The following is a 21,622-nucleotide window of genomic DNA, read 5'->3' as shown; positions in this document are numbered from 1 at the left end:
AGAATCCAAAGTGAACCAAACGCTAAAATTATCTCGAGATAGACGAAACTTGAGGATATTCAGTTGTTCCTAGATAAGAACAACCAATTAGCCTCTGATTCTGACTAAATCGGAGTTTGAAATCGACATGAGCAAAGGTTATTGATGCAGGGACTTGAGTTTTAAATGGTTTGGGGAAAGTTAGGTTTAAGTCTGATTTTCGATTCAAAATTCGAGTCAACCTAGGGGGATTTGAAGGACATGGGTTAGGGATTTGGAAATAGGGAGTGATAAGGGTCTCAGGGTATGTTTTTGGGGCAGTTTGGTGGTGGCGCCGCCACCGGAGAAACTGTGGCGGCGCTAGGGTTCATGACTTCAAATCAAGATTCGAGGAATTTGGGCGAGTTTTGAGGGAAACTGGGTGGTGATTTTAGATGAGGAGGCGAAGAAGGGGCTGTGGTGTTAATTTCACGGCGATTGATCGTCGGCCGCCGCCGTAGGCGATTTTCGGCTGGCGGCAGGCGGTGGCTCAGGGCGGAGTGGCGAGAGACGGTTGTGGGGGGGCGGGAGGTTCTGAGAGAGGGGGGTGGGGGTAGGGCGTTAGGACAATTATATATCTAGGAGTCCTCACTTCTGAGTCGTTGGATCGATTAACCTCGACGGCTCAGATTGCCCCTACATGAAACGGGGTCGTTTGGTCTCGAAGGGAGACGGGTCGGGGAAAATGGGCTGGGTTTTGGGGATTATTTGGACGGGTATGGGCAGTCAGACCTGGGCTGGGGTACGGGCATTAGAGACTGGCCTAAACAAATTATCTTGTATTAACATGACCAATTCTTTTCATCTTCTTTTCTTTTCTTTTTTTTAATTTTAATTTTTTCAGTACATTGTTAATACAAAATAAAAACCTTATTTAACTCTTAAAACAAAATTAATACTAATTGCGTTTTTACCAAAATTAACTAAGTCCTAAATTAAAGAAAACTATAAAATTCGAAATTAAAAGGCCACAATGCAAAATAAATTATTTTTGTTATTTTCTTTCATATTTGCCACCATTGATTAACTAATTAACCTAAAAATATAAAACAGGACCCTAAATGCAAATGCACATATCTTTTTTTTGTTTTTCATTAATTAAACAAAAATAAAAATGCACAGACAAATGCAAACAATTAACAAGAAATGCCACAAAATTCACAAAATTGCAAATAATGAAAAGAAATTATTTTGTTTTGAAATTATGGGAGTAATTGATATAGGGCAAAAATCATGTGCTCACAATGGCGTTTCTCCCGTGCTGGACTTTGGCGTTGTTCGGTATGCCCATAGTACTTCAGGCAGTAATTCGGGCCATAACCCTTTAGCTTCCTCGAGCTTCTTTTTCAATATGTTCAATATTACTTTGTTGGAAGATTCGGCTTGACCGTTGGCGTCTGGGTGGTATGGAGTGGAGAGTATCCGCTTGATGTGCCATTTTTCGAAGAACTCGGTCATTTTCTTTCCGACGAACTGAGGCCCATTGTCGCAGCTGATTTCTTTGGGGATGCCGAAGCGGCATATAACATTTTTCCATATAAAAGCGATGACCTCCTGTTCGCGTATTTGGGCGTGCGCACCTGCTTCCACCCATTTAGAGAAATAGTCAGTTAAAACTAAAAGGAAACATACCATTTCTCGTCCAGCCGGCAGGGGGCCGGTTATGTCCATCCCCCATTTTATGAAGGGTCATGGCGAAGTGATTGAATGGAGGAGTTCTCCCGCTTGATGTATCATGGGGGCGTATTTTTGACACTACTCGCATCTCCGGACGTAGTCTGTTACTTCTTTTTTCATAGTAGGCCAGTAATAGCCGGCGCGGATGAAGCATCGGATGAGGGCACAGTTACCAGTGTGGGCGCCATAATGGCCCTCATGCACCTCCTCTAATACTTGTCTTGCTTGGTGGGGTCCGAGGCATTGTTAGCGAGGGAGCGCCGAACGTTCTTTTGTAGAGGTCATGATTTACCAGCTGTATCGGGCAGCTTGCACTCGGAGTTTCTTGGCTCTTTTTTGTCTTGCGGAGTGTTCTGTCCTGCAGATAGGATACAAAGCGTTGCGCCAGTCCCAGGTTAAGTTCAAGGAACACCTCGACGTGATCTATGGCTGAATGGAGGAGATACCACATTTCCTTTGTTTGATATTCTTGGTGTGTTGCGGCTAGCTTGCTAGGCCGTCTGCTCGAGGCGGCATTCGTTGAATTCTTGCATCAGCTTGTGATCTCTGATTGATATTTTTGTAGTCTTTGTTCTTTAATTGGAAAGTCTCGCGTGACTTGATTTACGATGATTGAGAGTCGCAGTGGAGGATGAGTCGCCGGGGCCTCCATATTTGAGTGTTAACTTCATACCTGCAACCACAGCCTCATACTCGGCCTCGTTGTTAGTCATCTCAGGACATCGTATGGACTGGCAAATTACTTCGCCTGTAGGACTTTTGAGGACGAGGTCCCAGTCTCCAATCCCGAGGCATTCGAGGCTCCGTCAGTATAGAGGGTCCAAAGGTCGGTTAAGAGTGAAGGCACGGGGGGCCTCTTGTGCCGCTTCCGGCAAAATTTCCGCACTGAAATCGCGACAAAGTCGGCGAGTACCTGCGATTGATATAGCAGTTCGCGGGTGATACGTTTAGCCGTGCTCGCTGAGCTCTATGGCCCATTTGGCGAAGTCTACCTGAGAGCTCAGGCTATGCAGGATGCCCTTAGGGGAAAGTGTGTTATTACCTTTATGGGGGTGACATTGAAAGTAGGGTCTAAGCTTTCGCGAAGCTACGACTAGTGCCAGAGCCAGTTTTTCAAGTGTCGGTACTTATTTCCGGCATCTATTAAGGTTTTGCTTGATATAAGTAATAGGGGATTGTGTACCTTTATTTTCGCGGATCAGGACTGCGCTGACGGTGACTTCGGATACCGCTAGGTATACGAGCAGACTTTCGCCTGGGTCTGCCTTGATGAGTAGTGGTGGTGAAGACAGGTATTGCTTTCAGTTCCCTCAGGGCATCGATTGCACTCTTCGTTCCATTGTAGACCATGGTCTTTCTTAGTACATTGAAGAACTTGTGGCACCTATCCGAGGATCGTGAAATGAACCTTGATAGGGGCGCCTATTTGTCCTGTCAGCTTCTGTACCTGTTTCTTGCTGTTCAATACCTCGGGTATTGAGTCTATGGCCTTGATCTGATCCGGGTTGACCTCGATGCCTCGTTGTGACACAAAGGAAACCCAGAAATTTTCTTGAGGCTACACGAGAGCGCATTTTTTTCCGGATTCAGTTTCATCCCGTACCGCTTCAATATCTCGAAGGCTTTCTTTCAAATGACCGATATGGTCTTCTTTCTTGGTCGATTTCACCAGCATTGTCATCAATATAGACCTCTATGGTTTGCTGAGCTGTCCTTGAACATCTTGGTAACTAACCTCTGGTATGTGGCCCCCGCGTTCTTGAGTCTGAATGGCATACATTATAGCAGTAAGTCCCTTGGTGGGTGATGAAAGTTGTTTTCTCTTGATCCTCCTCGGCCATTAGGATTTGGTTGTAACCGGAGTAGGCGTCCAAGAAACTCAGCAGTTCGTGTCCCGCTGTTGCGTCGATCAGCTGGTCGATATGGGGCAATGGAAAGGAATCTTTTGGACATGCCTTGTTCAGATCGGTGAAGTCCACGCACATTCTCCACTTGCCGTTTTTCTTTTTGACCATGACCACATTAGCGACCCATTGGGGGTATTTCGATTCTCTGATGGAGCCGCTGGCCAGTAATTTGTCCACTTCTTCACAGACCGCCTCGTTGATTGCGGCATTGAATTTCCTCCTCATCTGCCGCACGGGCGGATAGAGAGGATCGACATTCAACCTATGAGTGGCGATGTTTTTCGGGATCCCCGGCATATCTAAGTACGAGAAGGCAAATAGGTCGGCATTGTTAGTCAAAAATTCATGATACTTACCTAGCTCGCAGAGGTTGTGTCCGATATAAGCCTTTTTTGTATTGTCGGCGTCATCCAGGTGTATCGGGTCGAGATCTTCAATAGTTGCCTTGCAAGCTTCTACGACGTCGGGATCTATGATGACTTCTGCTGGCGGGTCGGTTTTAGCTCCCGACATGGCTGACTGCTATGCCTCCGCGCTTGCCCCTTTTAACTGCTTGGTATGCGTGCAATCTTGGGCGATCCTGTAGCATTCCTGGGCGGTACGCGGCTCGCCTCGAATGCTGAAAATTCCCCACGGGGTGGGAAACTTGATTACCTGATAGAAGCTTGAGGGGACGGCTCGCATGGCGTGTATCTTTCGAAGGAGCAAGTACCATCAGTGTTACTGAAAAAGTTCACCGAAACCTTAACGGGGGGAAGCCTTAACCCGGTATTCACAACTGCCGGCGTGGTCAATAGCAACGTTCGAGGAAATGGATGACAAGTTTGTCACCGCCCATGCAGGGGCTAAAAAGGCGGAAGCCAGGGTAAATGACATATTTGCCGTTAGGCAATTGCCTGGCGAGGGGCTTAGGGACTTCCTCGCCCTGTTTAACAGGGTGACAATGAGCCTACCAAATGTATCAGAAGGAATAGCTGTAGCGGCCTTCCAGAATGGGTTGAGTAGGAACGGGTCGAGAGCAACCAGAAAACTATTAAGCAGACTCATGAAATACCCTCCCACCACTTGGGAAGAAATACACAATGCCTATTGCACCGAGGTGAGAACCGACGAGGACGACCTTAACGGTCCGACCCAACGACTGACGTCAGTTCAAGCACAATCAAGGAAAGATCGTCGTAACGACGGTCGAAGGGATCAGTCGGGCCCCCATCTTAGGCGAGAAAGACATCAGCCCTACGTGAGAACAGCCGTCCCACCGTCTCCTCGACACATGGAAGGGCCACTTAGGCCGCACGCAGGGACTCAGCGAAATGAAAGAGTTATGCCTCCACTCTTATCCGCTCACAATTTTTGTGTTTCCCCTTCAGAAATAGTGTACGCACTAGAGAAGCTCGGCACGAAGGTGAAATGGCCACAAAAGATGAAGTTTGACCCAAGTACTCGGAAGTCAAACGTCCTCTGTGAATTTCACCAGGAGCGCGGTCACAAAATCGAGGACTGCATAGGTCTACGGCAAGAGGTAGTGAGAATGCTGAACCAAGGGCACCTGAGGGAACTCATGAGCGATCGTGGACGAGCCAACTTTGCCCGCGAACGTGAACAACACCAGGGACCTCCAAAGCCACCCTCTCCCGCTCGCACCATCCAAATGATCATCGGTGGAGGCGATGAAGCAACAATCAACCATTTGAAGTTCACCACTACGCATAAACTGAAACAGCCAATCACCCACGAATGGTACGACGACCTCGGAGACAGTATTATTTCGATAAGTCAGATACCGACGGTTTGACTTTCCCTCATTTTGATGCTCTTGTTATTACTTTACGTATTTCAGATACTGATGTAAGAAGAATAATGGTAGATGACGGAAGCGGCGCGTGTATCATCCACCCTCGAGTCCTCGAACAAATGAGACTCGAGGACAAGATAGTACCGCGTTGCATAACACTAACAAGTTTTAACAATGCAGTTGACCGAACCTCTGGGGAGATAATGCTACCCGTTCTGGCCGGGGGCGTCACCCTAGAAACAACATTCCACGTCATGAACCAAGACACAGCTTACAATGCTATCATAGTGCGTCCATGGATACATGCCATGAGGGCCATCCCGTCAAGTCTCTACCAAGTAATCAAGTTCCCTACTCCATGGGGAATATTCAGTATCCGGGGCGAACAACGCACTGCCCAAGAATGCTATCGTATCGCCCAGGATTGCATGTACACCCAACAGCTGAAGGGAACTGACGCAGAGGCATAGCAGTTACCAAAGTCGGGGACCAGACTCGATGTACAAACAGACGTCATCAGGGACCCCGACATCCTGGAAGCCGCTGGCTCAACGGTAGAAGATCTCGATCCCGTCCAACTGAACAACAGCGACAGCAGCAAAAAGGCTTACATCGGACATAAGCTCTCAGAACCAGGTAAATTTCACAAGTTTTTAATTGACAATGGCCATCTGTTTGCTTTCTCCCATGCAGATATGCCGGGTTTCCCGAAAGATGTGGCCACGCATAAGCTGAACGTCGACCCACTCTATCCACCAATGCGGCAAATAAAAAGGAAATTCAACTCCGCGATCAACGAGGGCGTAAGTGATGAAGTAGATAAGCTCCTCGCCAATGGTTCCATCCGGAAATCAAAATACCCCCAGTGGGTTGCCAACGTGGTCATGGTAAAAGAGAAAAACAGAAAATGGCAGATGTGCGTAGATTTCACAGACCTAAACAAGGCGTGCCCAAAAGACTCATTTCCATTGCCTCACATCGACCAGCTAATCGACGCAACAGCAGGACACGAATTGCTAAGTTTCTTGGACGCCTACTCGGGTTACAACCAAATCCTGATAGAGGAGGAGGACCAAGAGAAAACTACTTTCATCACCCATCAGGGAACGTACTGCTACAAAGTCATGCCATTCGGGTTGAAGAATGTGGGGGCAACGTACCAAAGGTTGGTCACCAAGATGTTCAAATATCAACTCGGCAAAACAATGAAAGTTTACATCGATGACATGTTGGTCAAATCAAAAAGGAAAGAAGACCACATCGATCACCTGAAAGAAGCCTTCCGTATACTGAGGCGGTACGGCATGAAACTAAACCTCGAAAAATGCGCCTTCGGCGTAACCTCGGGCAAATTTCTCGGTTTCTTGGTATCACAAAGAGGCATCGAAGTCAACCAGATCAATCAAAGCCATTGAAGGGATACCTGAGGTGTTAACCAGCAAGAAACAGGTATAAAAACTGACTGGCCGTATAGCCACCCTGTCGAGATTCATCTCGCAGTCATCCAACAGATGCCACAAATTCTTCAACGTGCTGAAAAAAAACAACGGGCTCCAGTGGAATTCAGAATACATCGACGCCTTAAGGGAACCAAAGGCGTACCTATCCTCGCCCCCACTACTTGCCAAAGCAGAGCCCGGCGAACGCCTCCTAGTATATTTGGCTGTCTCAGAAATTGCGATAAGCGCGGTGCTGGTCCGCGAGAACAAAGGTACGCAATCTCCAATTTATTACATTAGCAAAACCCCGATCGACGCCGAAACGAGGTACCCCCACCTCGAGAAATTGGCCTTAGCGTTGGTTATAGCTTCACGAAAGCTTAGACCCTATTTTCAGTGCCACCCCATATCGGTAGTGACGACCTTCCCTCTGCGGAGCATCCTACATAAACCAGAATTGTCGGGAAGACTGGCCAAGTGGGCCATAGAACTGAGCGAGCATGATATAACATATCAGCCGCGAACAACGATAAAATCGCAGGTACTCACCGACTTCGTCGCCGATTTCAGTGCCAAAATAATGCCCGAGGTCGAGCAGGAAGCTTCTCATACTTCCCCTGGGCAACCCGACCTCTGGGTCCTTTACACCGAAGGCGCATCTAACACCTCGGGGTCTGGACTGGGGCTCGTACTCGAGGTCCCAACAGGGTCAGTTATTCGCCAATAAATACGGTGCCCCGATATGACTAACAATGAGGCCGAGTATGAGGCCGTAATTGCAGGGTTAAAGCTAGCTCTCAAATATGGAGCACGACGAGTCGTCCTCAGATGCGACACACAACTCGTTGTCAACCAAGTTACAGGGACTTTCCAAATCAAAGAGCAAAGGCTACAAAAGTACCAGGCAGAAATTCACAAACTACTGCCAGAATTCGATGAATGCCGACTCGACCAGATACCTCAAGCTCAAAACATCAAGGCGGATGGCCTCGCCACACTAGCAGCAGCCACAAAAAATATCACTAAAGAAAACGTGGTCACCCTCCTCCACTCGTCAATAGACCAACTCGAGGTACATTCCATAAATTTGACTTGGGACTGGCGCAACCGCATCGTGACATATTTGCAGGAGGGAATACTCCCACAAGACAAAAAGTAAGCCAAAAAGCTTCGAATGCAGGCGGCCAGGTACAGCCTCATAAATCACGACCTGTACAAGAGAACGTTCGGGGGCCCCTTGGCGAAATGCCTAGGGCTGAGTCAAACAAGGCGCGTGCTCGAAGAAGTACACGAGGGCCACTGTGGTGCCTATACAGGCAACCGATCCCTCGTGGAATGCCTCATTCGGGCAGGATATTACTGGCCCACTATGAAAAGGGAAGCCGCAGATTATGTCAAGAGATGCGAGCAGTGCCAAAAAGTACGCGCCTATGATACATCAAGCGGGTGAACACCTCCACTCTGTCACTTCGCCATGGCCATTCATCAAATGGGGAATGGACATCGTCGGACCCCTCCCAGCGGGACGAGGTAAGATATATTTTCTCTTGGTTTTAACTGACTACTTTTCCAAATAGGTAAAAGCAGGTGCATTCACCCAAATACGCGAACAGGAAGTCATCACATTCATATGGAGGAACATCATATGCCGCTTCGGCATACCCAAAGAAATCAGCTGCGACAATGGGCCCCAATTCACCGCTAAAAAGACGACCGAGTACTTCGAAAAATGGCGCATCAAGCGAATACTCTCCACGCCATATCATCCCGCTGGCAATGGTCAAGCCGAATCCTCTAACAAAATAATATTGAATATCCTAAAGAAAAAACTCGAGGACGCCAAAGGGCTATGGCCGGAGTTACTACTAGAGGTACTATGGGCCTACCACACCACACCAAAAACGAGCACAGGCGAAATGCCATATTCACTAGTCCACGGGACTGACGCCATGATACCAGTCGAGGTCGGAGAGCCTAGCCTGAGATACTCCAATGAAAGCGGACAAAACAACGACGAGAATAGAAAACAAGACCTCGGCGAGGCAGAAGAACGAAGAGACATGGCTTATGTAAGGATGGTAGCCCATAAACAACAAGCAGAAAGGTACTGCAACAAAAAGGCCAAATACGGCCACTCAAAGTCGGAGACTATGTTCTCAAGGCCAAAACACAAGCGAGCAAAGACCCGAAAGAAGGCAAACTAGGAACCAATTGGGACGGGCCATACAAAATCACAGCGGCAGCACACAGAGGAGCATCCCAACTAGAAACAATGGAAGGAAAACTACTACAAAATAATTGGAATGTCGCCCACCTCAAATACTTCAACTTCTGAAAAAAGACGCCCCTCAAGTCGTACTCTTTTTCCCTCACCCGGGTTTTGTCCAAATTGGGTTTTCTCGGGGAGGTTTTTAACGAGGCGACGAAGGGGACGTCTCGAAGTTCAAAATATAATTCATCGCCCTGCCTGCCGATTACCTCTCCAGGCCGAACGATGAAGGGACTAGATACATGGAAACTTCTCCAATATATGTATGAAATAGACAGGTATAGTACTCCAGTGAATGAAATAAAGCAGCATTTTGTACTCTCCACCAAGATATTCTCCAATGAGTGAAATAAAGCAACATTTTACTCTCCATCGTTTTTTGCATCTAAAATTCGACCCGCTCGAATTACAACTGGTTAACATTTCGACCTTAGCTCGAAATAACACCCCTACGGCCAAAGGCCATCGCCAAAAGAAAAATTCGACCGCGCTCGAATTACAACGGGTCAACATTTCGACCTTAACTCGAAATAACACCCCTACGGCCAAAGGCCATCGCCAAAAGAAAAAATTCGGCATCGCTCGAATTACTTAACATTCGACGTTGCTCAAATTACTTAACATTCGACGTTGCTCGAATCACTCAATATTCGACCTCGCTCGAATTACTTAACATTCGACCTCGCTCGGATCACTCAACATTCGACCTCGATCAAATTACTTTACACTCGATCTTGCTTGTGTTACTAAGATCTACAATCTACTACGCTAAAAACATTATACACAAGTGACCGAAAAACCAGGAACCCCCTCACAGCAAACAAAAATAACAATTCGGAGGTACACAACAAAGAGGTAATCATTCCATTACAACTGTTATATTACAAAAACTTTTTACAAAGGGCTCGAAGACGCCCTCACAAAAATAGCAAGGCCAAACAAAATAAATACAACGACCCTACGCCGCGTCATCCCCCGCAGCATACTCCTTGTTATACCAAGAATCGGAGGCGAGCCTGTCCGCATCATCATCGACATCGTCCCCGTCAGGCGTACCGGGATCATAGACACAGGCTTCAAGGGCTGCATGTGCTTTGACACAAACACCCTCGAGTTCTGCCTCAGAAACCTTCCCGTTAGCCTTCAGAGACTTGTACACATCAAGCTGAGCCTCGACATGAACCCACATCTCATACAACTCCCGCGGCACGACGGGATCAATAGAAGTATGAGACGTGGATGGCTGTGACTACCGTCGTTCTTCCTCTGCCTTCAAAGAACAAACTGTTCGTTCAATCCGGACAACGCCGCCTCCAGATCTTGGATCCGCTCTACTATCCTCGCTACCTTGAGCGCCGATGTCTCCACCTCATTACCCCGCTCTGACCTACAAACACGGAGGGCATCATCCAGGGCTGCTACTTCAAATACGGCGGTCATCCTGCCCTTTTCGGCACGAGCCAGTTCATAAGCCTTAACGCTCAACTCACCCCTCAGATCACCTCCGCTTCCCTTCGCCCAAGCTCAGCAGTTAAGGTGGCCACCCGCACCTGAAGATCGGCGTTCTCTGCTATCACCCCCTTGCTTACCTCGAGCTCATCATCCTTGGCCTTAAGAGCCGCCTCGAGTCACTGCATCGACCTATGGCCTTCATCAGCTCATCATCTCGCTCTTCAGCTTTTCGACTTTCTGCGCCAACTCTTCCTCTTTCTACTTAAGCCCGTCACGAAACAGCTAAAAATTGCTATCTTGAGTGAAGACATCGGCCAATGCACGATGCTTGGTGCGATACTCCTTGTACTTGGAGGCCACTTTCTTAAAAAACGATCGTCCTTCGTTTATCCCTCTGGTCGCGCTCGATCTCCATAATGAGAGTCTGACATGCAAAGGAAAGAAAGTCAGCATAAGTAGGTTACGCATGCAAAACAATTCCTAAAGGAAAAGAAATACTTACTCGCAAAGCCATGTCAGAAATACTTCGCGTCATCGCCTGAAGCGCCGCGTTCTCAGAAGCGGCGCACAAGGGGGCGAAGGCCGACGCTGCCTGCTCAGAATTCGCCAAAAGATCGTAACCTACAGGAATGATTACGTGTCGGTTAGGACCCTCCGTCCTCACCTCCACGCGGGTGTTTCTCTCCAAAAAGGCCCGCACCTCTTCGGGATCGACGTCCGAACATGAACCATTGTCCTCTGAGACCACCGCTCCATCCCCTCTGGCAGCCGACAACGCGCCACCTTGAGCAGTCCGCACAGGTTCCCCGCCTTGGTAGGTCCCCTCGGCCCTGAGGGACCTCCTCGCCGTGATAGCATCCTCCATAAAAACGGCCCCTGCGTCTGACATAGGTGAGGACGCCACTCTCGAACCAACGACCTTCTTCTTTTCAACGCTGGTGGCGAAGGCTTTCCCAAGCTCCACCCTCCTCCTCTTCCTCGACGGCGACTCCTCCCCGTTAGAGGACTCGTCTACGACGTGGTAGACAGGCTGGGAAGAGATCTCGTCCCGTATAGCGAAATCCCAAGGAGAGGGGACTCTTGCTGACAGAGTTCGAGTACGACCTCCAGGGGCGGACTCAGCCAAAGTAAATTGCATCCCCGCTGATGCAATGGCCTGGCGAAATGCCGTCATTGGAGCTTTCTTTTTAGAAATCCGTTGACCTGTCACCACAAAGAGGTCGTATCAATAAATGACGACAGGCAGCTGAAGATCGAAGCAAAAGTAACACTTACTAGACGGAACATTCGGTAAAAAGCGTTTGTAGAAAACCGCCCAATCTCGGATCCCCACCATGTGAGGTAACACGCGAGCCACCCAGTCCTCAATACCAACGACGGGAAAGGGTGCACGCCTCTCAGCAATCACTGATAAATAAAGATCATAAAGTATGAAAAAAGACAACAAGCGTATGTCATCGACACCTATGATTATGATTCCACTGCTCAGGAAATCCAGCAGGGTCCGACACCAAGTGCTCCGTTTTGATAAAAAAGTGCTTGTGTCAAAACTTCCCGGCTCGCCCTGTCGTCCATTCTAACTATCAGGCCCCTGGTCCTGCGATGCCGCAGCTGTATCATGGTGCCCCTGTGAAATCTTGGTGAAAACAAATGTAATAGGTGGCGGATGTCGACCTCACAACCAGCCAACTCCGCGTACTTTGTCAACATCAGAAAAGCTTTATACAAATACGGAGACAACTGTGCCGGGCAGACGTTGTAAAACCGACAGAACTCCTCCGCCAGCGGAAGAAGAGGGAGAGTATAACCAATTACGAAAGGATAAACATAAAAAGCACAGTACCCAGGTCTATGGACCTCCACGATGTCGCCCCCAGCTGGAACCATCTCGACGTGAGAAGGAATATGGTATGTGGATCGAAGTTCATCTATATGAGATGGCCCGGTTTTGGAGATCACCGGAACGGGAGAAGAAGCGAGCTCCCTGTGAAAATCATTTCTGGATAGGGGGTTTCTGGGAAGTATCTCTTCTACGGTAGGAAAACTCTCACCCTCCTCAGCCACGAAATCGTCACCACCGGAAGGAGGGGCCACCGACAACGGAGTGGCGTCGGGAACTTCGTTATGTAAGCGAAGGGTTCGAGACATCTCGACAACAAAAGGTTTGCTACTAAACCTAAAGAAAGAGGTGATGACTAAACAAGCAGGCGAGAAACGGAATCGCAGAAACAAAGCTCATAACAAGAACTGATGAAAAAGATCGGAGGAAGATGATGTACATGCAAGGAGAGAAATGGCGGAAACTTCTAAAGAAATGAAACCCTCATCTACTTATAGGGCTGGATGGCACGAGAATCAAAGCGAAGATTGTCAATGGCACTAAAACCAAAGCAATAAGCGCGCAGATGCTGTCTCAGGAATATGCATAATGATGACGCGCGTGGCAGTGATGTCACATCACGGTAACCAAGCCAATCATGACTCCGCTGGTAGCGTCGTTCTCTCGATCTTGGTCGACCCGGCGTGATTTCATAGCCAAATTCTCCCACGACAAAAGCGAATGATGTCCGCTTATCGAGGACGTGCAGGGCTACGACCTCAACAAGCGGAGGGACTAACTGTATAGGTCCAAATTTGGTAACAACGGTAACGGATAAGCAAGACAAAGGACGGGGTCGACCACGATATAACGACTGAAGGTCATCCTCATAAAGGTCGACGCCAGAAGCGGGCAACTGAGACAGGACAGTAACGCTAACTTAGATTCAGAAATGGACATAAAGAATATTCCTTTGGATATTCTCTATGTTGTACTTTTTAGGGTTTTTGGGGAATGTCCCTTATAAATAGGAAGAGATAAAGAACAAAGAGGGATCTGCCTTTTTCGGAACTAGAACATATTATAAAAGTTGAGAGAAGAATATACGAAAGGGTTGTCTTATTCAAGCACACGTTGCTCAATCTTTATCCACAGATCTCAAGATCCCATATACATTTTGACCTCTTGCTTTTCCACGTCGCCGTCAGAGAAAGGGAACACCCAATCATACAATCATCGGGTGATAGTTCCTTTCTATTATAACTCTTATCATTTCTTACATTTATTATACACTTATGATATTGCATATTTTGTCAATCATAGCGTATTAAGCTCACTATTTAATGTTTATGAACTCTACTCGTTATACAAGAGTTTTGTCTTATTTGGTCTAGAACTTATTAAGTTCAAATGAGATTCACCCTTTTAACTTATTATTAATTGGTTTAGCATTTATTTGCTCAAACACATACATACATAGTTAACACTTTGAAGATAAACTAAGTGATTTTAATTTGATTTTACACAATAGTATGGTTGACTATAACTTAGATTTACTACTTTTAGAAAGAATTTTACATAAATCTCTTTAGGATGTTAACGATAACAAAAGCAAAGTGAAAAAAGAGATTTAAATACAATAAACAAAAAAAAAGAAGTTCGGTACATGTGGATCATATTGTATTGAATTGCTCATGTGACGCAGGGAATGCACATGTGGTGCACGAGTGATGCACGTGTGACACACATGATGAAATAACTAAAAAGTGATAAACACTAATTTCGATCTTAGTTCTTTTGGTAATACCAAATCCCATTCAAAAAATTAATAAATTTCTAAAGAAACAAAAACTCAGCTATAAATAGGTGTGACTATAACAATCTACTCTTATATAAAGACTTAAATATATCTCTGTCATGGTTTGTAGTAAGTTCCTCGTTAAATATAGATATGTCTCTTTATTGATAAGAAGTAACATGGTGATCAGTCGTCTTGAAAAAAAGTTATGAAGAACAGAGGAAGAAGAAAGAACGTTTTCTCCTCCATTGACTCTCTTCCTAATGAGCTACACTAACTAAATCGAGTAAGTTAACATAACGAAGAAGGTTCGTGCTACCAATCCCCTGATCCTAATTGAAACATGTTTATTTAGATTGCCTCGCATAGAATAATATTCACTTTTTTAAAGCTATAAGTGCTAATAAAAGGTTATTGAGACCAAAATGATTTACCTAATGGAAGGTAATTCCATGTCAGTATATATATAACTAGCAAATATATATGCCCGTGCTTTGCAAGATCGTTACAAAAACATTAAATATGACTAATTAATTTGAGTGTTGTTATTATTTTATAACAATAAAATTAGTCATTTCTTTTTTATCGATTTTATCTTTTCTATATTCCCAAATCATAACCTATCAGTTGTTTCTTTATAGATTTGCCTTATAAGGGGTTGATTTATTTGTTCTTATATCCTTGACTTTCGTCTTTTTGTTTTCATATGCATGGGAGCTATAGAATATTCAAATTCACAATATACATTATACGCTTATTGGTCGATACGAAGGTCTAGATTGTAGGTAATATCTTTCTTGACTAGATAGTGTTGCCCCGTGCATAGTACGGGCCCAACAATTAATTATATACGGATCTAATAATTTGACTTTAATAATCTTGACAGTATATAATCACATATTTATATGTGATTCCAACTCTAAACAGGAATAAGTTGTTATAAATAGCTAGAGACATAGAAAACTATATATTAAATCCCCAGGAGCCTGACGTGTGTAGAATGGAGCAAATATTTCATTTTGTTGCGCTTTTCCTTTAAAATCATTTACATCAAACCCAAGCTTATGACTAATTGCTCATCTCCTACCTATCATTCTATATACCACATGATCAATCAAATGTATCATGTTGCTATTAGTGCTACATATCCTACGAACAAAGAAATTACATAGTCCAATTGAGAGCCATATAGAGTATTGCAAGGATTTCCTCATTGCTGGAAACATTCGCTACCTTGTATTCTTCCTGATCTTCATGATGAGAGCTTCTTGCACCTATTCCTAGAAGTGAATAAGATATTAAATATTTTTTAATAAAAAACATTAACTACTACAAATCCCACCAAGAATTTGAAATTATACCATGATATAAAGATAAGCTAGAAAGAGAGAACATTGACAAAAAATCAAGTAGCGCAAATAAATAATTCTAGAGTACTATACCCAAGTGTCTGAGTCATGCCCCTTTGGAGAAGATGGAACAATGTCTTTAAAGGCAAAAACGTTGGTTATTACAATCTAAGTATGTATCGTAAATCTAATTCATTCTCAAAAGTGTATGGGGTTCTCTGATCCTTATGATAACCGGTTAACAATTATAAAAAATCGGAGAAATGCTAATTCTTGTTTTTTAATAAGATAATGCTGACAACTCTATCAATATGTTGAAAATTTAATGCAAACGATCTCCAGAAAAGTTTGTCTATACAATTTTACTCACCCTCAAATAAAAGAAAAAAGTAAGCAAATCACATGATTAGCAAATGTCTAGAAGTCCATTACTTGTAAAGAATATATCCATTATGAAGCAGATGCGTTGATACAATTCCTACCACCACTATAAGAATAAGATATGGACTGATACTGGCATTTTTTCATATCATCTTAGCAATATCTTAGTGTGGTTGCATGGCAATAAACTTTTTTCATTTACTCATCACAAAAGGGGGGGAGGGGGGATAAAGAACCTACATCTTTCCACTTTGCTTTTCATCACATAACACTATAAGTACCAAATTGAAGTCCCTCAAGTCACATATTTAACGAAAATCAAATAGTTGTTTATTCAAGAGTACAAGCTTTTTCAAGATACTATTGCCACATCGCACATTAATTAATCTAGATATGTTCATGGAGTTGTTATTGCTTATGACCCAATACATACCTCAGTCATCGGACTTCTATAACTCTCTTTGATGAATAATCAGTCTTTAACAAAATTAACAAATTAAAAAAAATAGGTTTTACAAAATACTACATAAGATGTAATCAAACAAAAATGCCCCTCAACATATAGTCAGCTCAAAATAGTGCTTAAACTTGAACTTTTCGATTAGAAGTGAATCAATATGGAATTTGAATGCTTGATAAACAAAGTAACATCAATGACTATTTTGTGTTATTTTATCCGTAAGAGCACCACATATTTGAAATGCACCCAGTCTTGGTAATATGTTTTTCTTTCTCAAATTTTTGGTTTGTTCTTGGCATCAATATGTTGTATTTTTTTTCCTGATAAATGTCAATTTGTGACACATATCCAATTTGCAACGATTTATGAACAAGAAAATAACAAAGTTATACCATGTCACAGTTACCAAATATACTCCACGGTAATCATGCTAAACCAATCTTTTTTTGTTTTGTACTCAATCTTAGTGCATTAACTCACAGACAAAAAATGTCTCATGGAAATAGTGCAGTGTCCTGTAATTCACAAATAAAACGTACTTCCTCTGTTCCAATTTATGCGTTCTATTTTTCTTTTTAGTCTGCCCCAAAAAGATTGTCATACTTTCTTATTTAGAAACAATTTAACTTTAAAATTCATATTTTACCCTTAATGAAATTATTTGCAGCTACACAAATATGTATAGCTAGTTTTAGTAAGTTTCAAAAGTCTTTTGTTTTTAAACTTCATGCTCGAGCCAAACAACACCACGTAAATTGGGAAGTAGGGAGTAATAGCTAAGAATAATACCATTTTATGAAGTATTTAAATCCAAAAGTGTAAATAGTACATGCTATTGTATAAAAAATTATGCAATCTATGTAGCAAATATAAGTTACAGTAGGTAAATTATAGGCAACATCAATGGATTTTCTAATGTATTTCAAGAGCGATTAAAGCTAAATTTCAACAATATAGTTAATTATATTCCTCTACACCATATGTGCTCCATATTATCTAGAAAATATCTGACCGCTAAACTTGTAAATACAACTTGAAAGCAAACACACCCAATAAATTATGTGCAGAGATTTAGGCATTACCATCATAAAAATAAACATAATACGTGGAGAACAACATGTTGAGGGATCGAAGAAAGGGTACCAAGATGGATCATTCATAGCCTCTTTGAAGTGATGGAGGAGGAGCAACGAGTCTTCCATGAAAATGGCAAATAAATATTTTCATCTTTTGAGTACAAAACCATTTCAAAGAAAAATTCGAAGTGGGAATAACGCTTTAGCATTCAAAGTCAGAAATTGAAAAGAAGATAGAGAAAGGAGATATAATATGAAAAGATTGTCTTATACTCATATCTGAAATAAGTCAGAAGAATTATGATGGTTTGCGATGATACGTTTTTTAAGTTTAACACAAAATTAACAATTTCCTAATTCTAATTCTGCTTCAGTAGTTATTAAATTTTGAAAATATCATATGAGGACAAAGCAGTGTGGTAGAGTCATCGACATATAATTAATTAATCAATGTAAATTCTTTCCACAACGCGTGAAAAATGCATTATGTTTTTTGATTCTAAATAAATAGGAAAACATAGGAGAAATGAAAAGTTGTTATCACTACCATTATAACAAAATATGAAAGAGAGATAAACTAATAAGCTATATTTAAATATTTGGGAGGCTGGATTTTATGGCAGAGACATAAAGTTCTTGACATAATATAAATTGCAAGAGATAAAGTTTTATGGGGCCAATCTTAACTCCTCGAGATAGAGAGATCATAAGGATTGAAAGTTCTGTGTCAAACCGTGTATATTACTTTTGAATCCACAAAGTGTATAGCCATGATCTATCAAAACTCAATCTTCGATCAGGGAGAATCTAGAAGTTAATGAAAAAGTAACTTCTTTCAATAAATTCATCAAACACCTGTGGCACAAAAAGTTTTACCTAAAAAAAAAATTAAAAAAACTCAATTAAAACTAACTCAAGCTTCAGGTAGCATCACTAATATGCCCCATATTAAATTCGGTTTTATTGGTAGTGTTCTTTTAGCAAGGAGAGGCAAAAAGAAAAGGCAAGAAAATCAAATGAAAAGAAGGTTAAATCAAATTTAACTCAAAATGTAACCCAATCACTTAGACCACAAATTAAAGCAGAAACTATTATATTGATAGATGTTCTGCATATGAGGATAAAAAAAACATGAGATACAAAGTAGAAACAAAGGGTAGAAGAGAAAACCCAAAATAAATAACATTTGCAACGATTTATGACCAAGAAAATACCATGTCACGGTTACCAAATATACTCCACGGTAATCATGCTAAACCAATCTTTTTCTGTTTTGTACTCAATCTTAGTGCATAAACTCACAGACAAAAAATATCTCATGAAAATAGTGCAGTGTGCTGTAATTCACAAATAAAACGTACTTCCTCTGTTCCAATTTATGCGTTCTATTTTTCTTTTTAGTCTGCCCCAAAAAGATTGTCATACTTTCTTATTTAGAAATAATTTAACTTTAAAATTCATATTTTACCCTTAATGAAATTATTTGCAGCTACACAAATATGTATAGCTAGTTTTAGTAAGTTTCAAAAGTCTTTTGTTTTTAAACTTCATGCTCGAGCCAAACAACACCACATAAATTGGGAAGGAGGGAGTAATAGCTAAGAATAATACTATTTTATGAAGTATTTAAATCCAAAAGTGTAAATAGTACATGCTATTGTATAAAAAATTATGCAATCTATGTAGCAAATATAAGTTACAGTAGGTCAATTATAGGCAACATCAATGGCTTTCCTAATGTATTTCAAGAGCGATTAAAGCTAAATTTCAACAATATAGTTAATTATATTCCTCTACACCATATGTGCTCCATATTATCTAGAAAATATCTGACTGCTAGACTTGTAACTACAACTCGAAAGTAAGCACACCCAATAAATTATGTGCAGAGATTTAGGCATTACCATCATAAAAATAAACATAATACGTGGAGCACAACATGTTGAGGGATCGAAGAAAGGGTACCAAGATGGATCATTCATAGCTTCTTTGAAGTGATGGAGGAGGAGCAGCGAGTCTTCTATGACAATGGCAAATAAATATTTTCATCTTTTGAGTACAAAACCATTTCAAAGAAAAATTTGAAGTGGGAATAACGCTTTAGCATTCAAAGTCAGAAATTGAAAAGAAGATAGAGAAAGGAGAAATAATATGAAAAGATTGTCTTTATACTCATATCTGAAATAAGTCAGATGAATTATGATGGTTTGTGATGATACGTTTTTTAAGTTTAACACAAAACTAACAATTTTCTAATTCTAATTCTGCTTCAGTAGTTATTAAATTTTGAAATACCAGATGAGGACAAAGCAGTGTGGTAGAGTCATCGACATATAATTAATTAATCAATGTAAATTCTTTCCACAACGCGTGAAAAATGCATTATGTTTTTTGATTCTAAATAAATAGGAAAACATAGGAGAAACGAAAAGTTGTTATCACTACCATTATAACAAAATATGAAAGAGAGATAAACTAATAGGCTACATTTAAATATTTGGGAGGCTGGATTTTATGGCAGAGACATAAAGTTCTTGACATAATGTAAATTGCAAGAGATAAAGTTTTATCGGGCCAATCTTAACTCCTCTAGATAAAGAGATCATAAGGATTGAAAGTTCTCTGTCAAACCGAGTATATTACTTTTGAATCCACAAAGTGTATAGCCATGATCTATCAAAACTCAAGCTTCGATCAGGGAGAATCTAGAAGTTAATGGAAAAGTAACTTCTTTCAATAAATTCATCAAACACCTGTGGCACAAAAAGTTTTACCTAAAAAAAAAAATTAACAAAACTCAATTAAAACTAACTCAAGCTTCAGGTAGCATCACTCATATGCCCCATATTAATCCAGTTTCATTGGTAGTGTTCTTTTAGCAAGGAGAGGCAAAAAGAAAAGGCAAGAAAACCAAATGAAAAGAAGGTTAAATCAAATTTAACTCAAAATGTAACCCAATCGCTTAGACCACAAATTAAAGCAGAAACTATTATATTGATAGATGTTCTGCATATGAGGATAAAAAAAATATGAGATACAAAGTAGAAACAAAGGGTAGAAGAGAAAACCCAAAATAAATAACATCAACAACAAAGAAGAATAGCAACCAAAACATGAAAAACAAAATAGGAAAAAAAATTGAAACAAAAAATAGCTGAGCCTGACAGACTAACCTGAATCTTGCAACACTCAAAGTAGAAGACGGATGAAGGTAGATATTCCAAGCCAGAAGCTGATGAAATAGGAAGAAAGCCATTGGAGAAAAGTATATAGGATAAGATTGAAAGAGAGAGGAGGATGAATTGAAAGAATTGGAAGAAGATTAAAGCAAAAATTGAGGTAAAGGTCTACCTAAAATTGCGATACCCAAGCTGAGAAGATGAATGGAAGGTGAAAGAGTTGGAAAGGAGATAAAAGTGAGGTTCTAGAATTATATGGCAGCCCTTAAACGGATGGAAAATAAAATGACCGAGTACAAAGACAATTCTACCCTTGGTCGACCTCAACAACAAAGAAGAATAGCAACCAAAACATGAAAAACAAAATAGGAAAAAAAATTGAAACAAAAAATAGCTGAGCCTGACAGACTAACCTGAATCTTGCAACACTCAAAGTAGAAGACGGATGAAGGTAGATATTCCAAGCCAGAAGCTGATGAAATAGGAAGAAAGCCATTGGAAAAAAGTATATAGGATAAGATTGAAAGAGAGAGGAGGATGAATTGAAAGAACTGGAAGAAGATTAAAGCAAAAATTGAGGTAAAGGTCTACCTAAAATTGCGATACCCAAGCTGAGAAGATGAATGGAAGGTGAAAGAGTTGGAAAGGAGATGAAAGTGAGGTTCTAGAATTATGTGGCAGCCCTTAAACGGATGGAAAATAAAATGACCGAGTACAAAGACAATTCCACCCTTGGTCGACCACGCTTCGCTCTTCTATATAATAGAAATATATGAAAATAGAACTGGATAATTAATTAAGACACTATTCAAACGAGTGAAAATATAACTTTTGAAATACGAAATAAAAATTGAGAAAGTATCAATTTTTAAGGTCCCGTTTGGCCATGAGTTTTCCCAAAATAAATTTGGGATTTATTTTCAAAACTCATGTTTGGCCATAAATTTTGCTCACATTTTGGCAAAATCCCAAATCCCAAACCCCAATTCTCAAAATCACCCCG

General features: G+C 41.8%; 1 long non-coding RNA gene across 1 annotated transcript; it reads right to left on the bottom strand.

The window, feature by feature from the left end:
- Positions 1 to 15,166: 15,166 nt before the first annotated feature.
- On the bottom strand, positions 15,167 to 21,334 carry LOC109236974. The gene is made up of 2 exons (XR_002069584.1): positions 20,614 to 21,334; positions 15,167 to 15,454 (listed from the first exon to the last, which is right to left on the bottom strand). It is a non-coding gene; the product is annotated as an uncharacterized LOC109236974 (long non-coding RNA).
- Positions 21,335 to 21,622: the final 288 nt, after the last annotated feature.

The sequence above is a fragment of the Nicotiana attenuata genome, unplaced genomic scaffold (assembly GCF_001879085.1).
Source record: "Nicotiana attenuata strain UT unplaced genomic scaffold, NIATTr2, whole genome shotgun sequence".
Lineage (NCBI taxonomy): Eukaryota > Viridiplantae > Streptophyta > Magnoliopsida > Solanales > Solanaceae > Nicotiana > Nicotiana attenuata.
The sequence above is the reverse complement of the archived record's forward strand: the minus strand, read 5'-3'. Positions and strand labels throughout refer to the sequence as shown.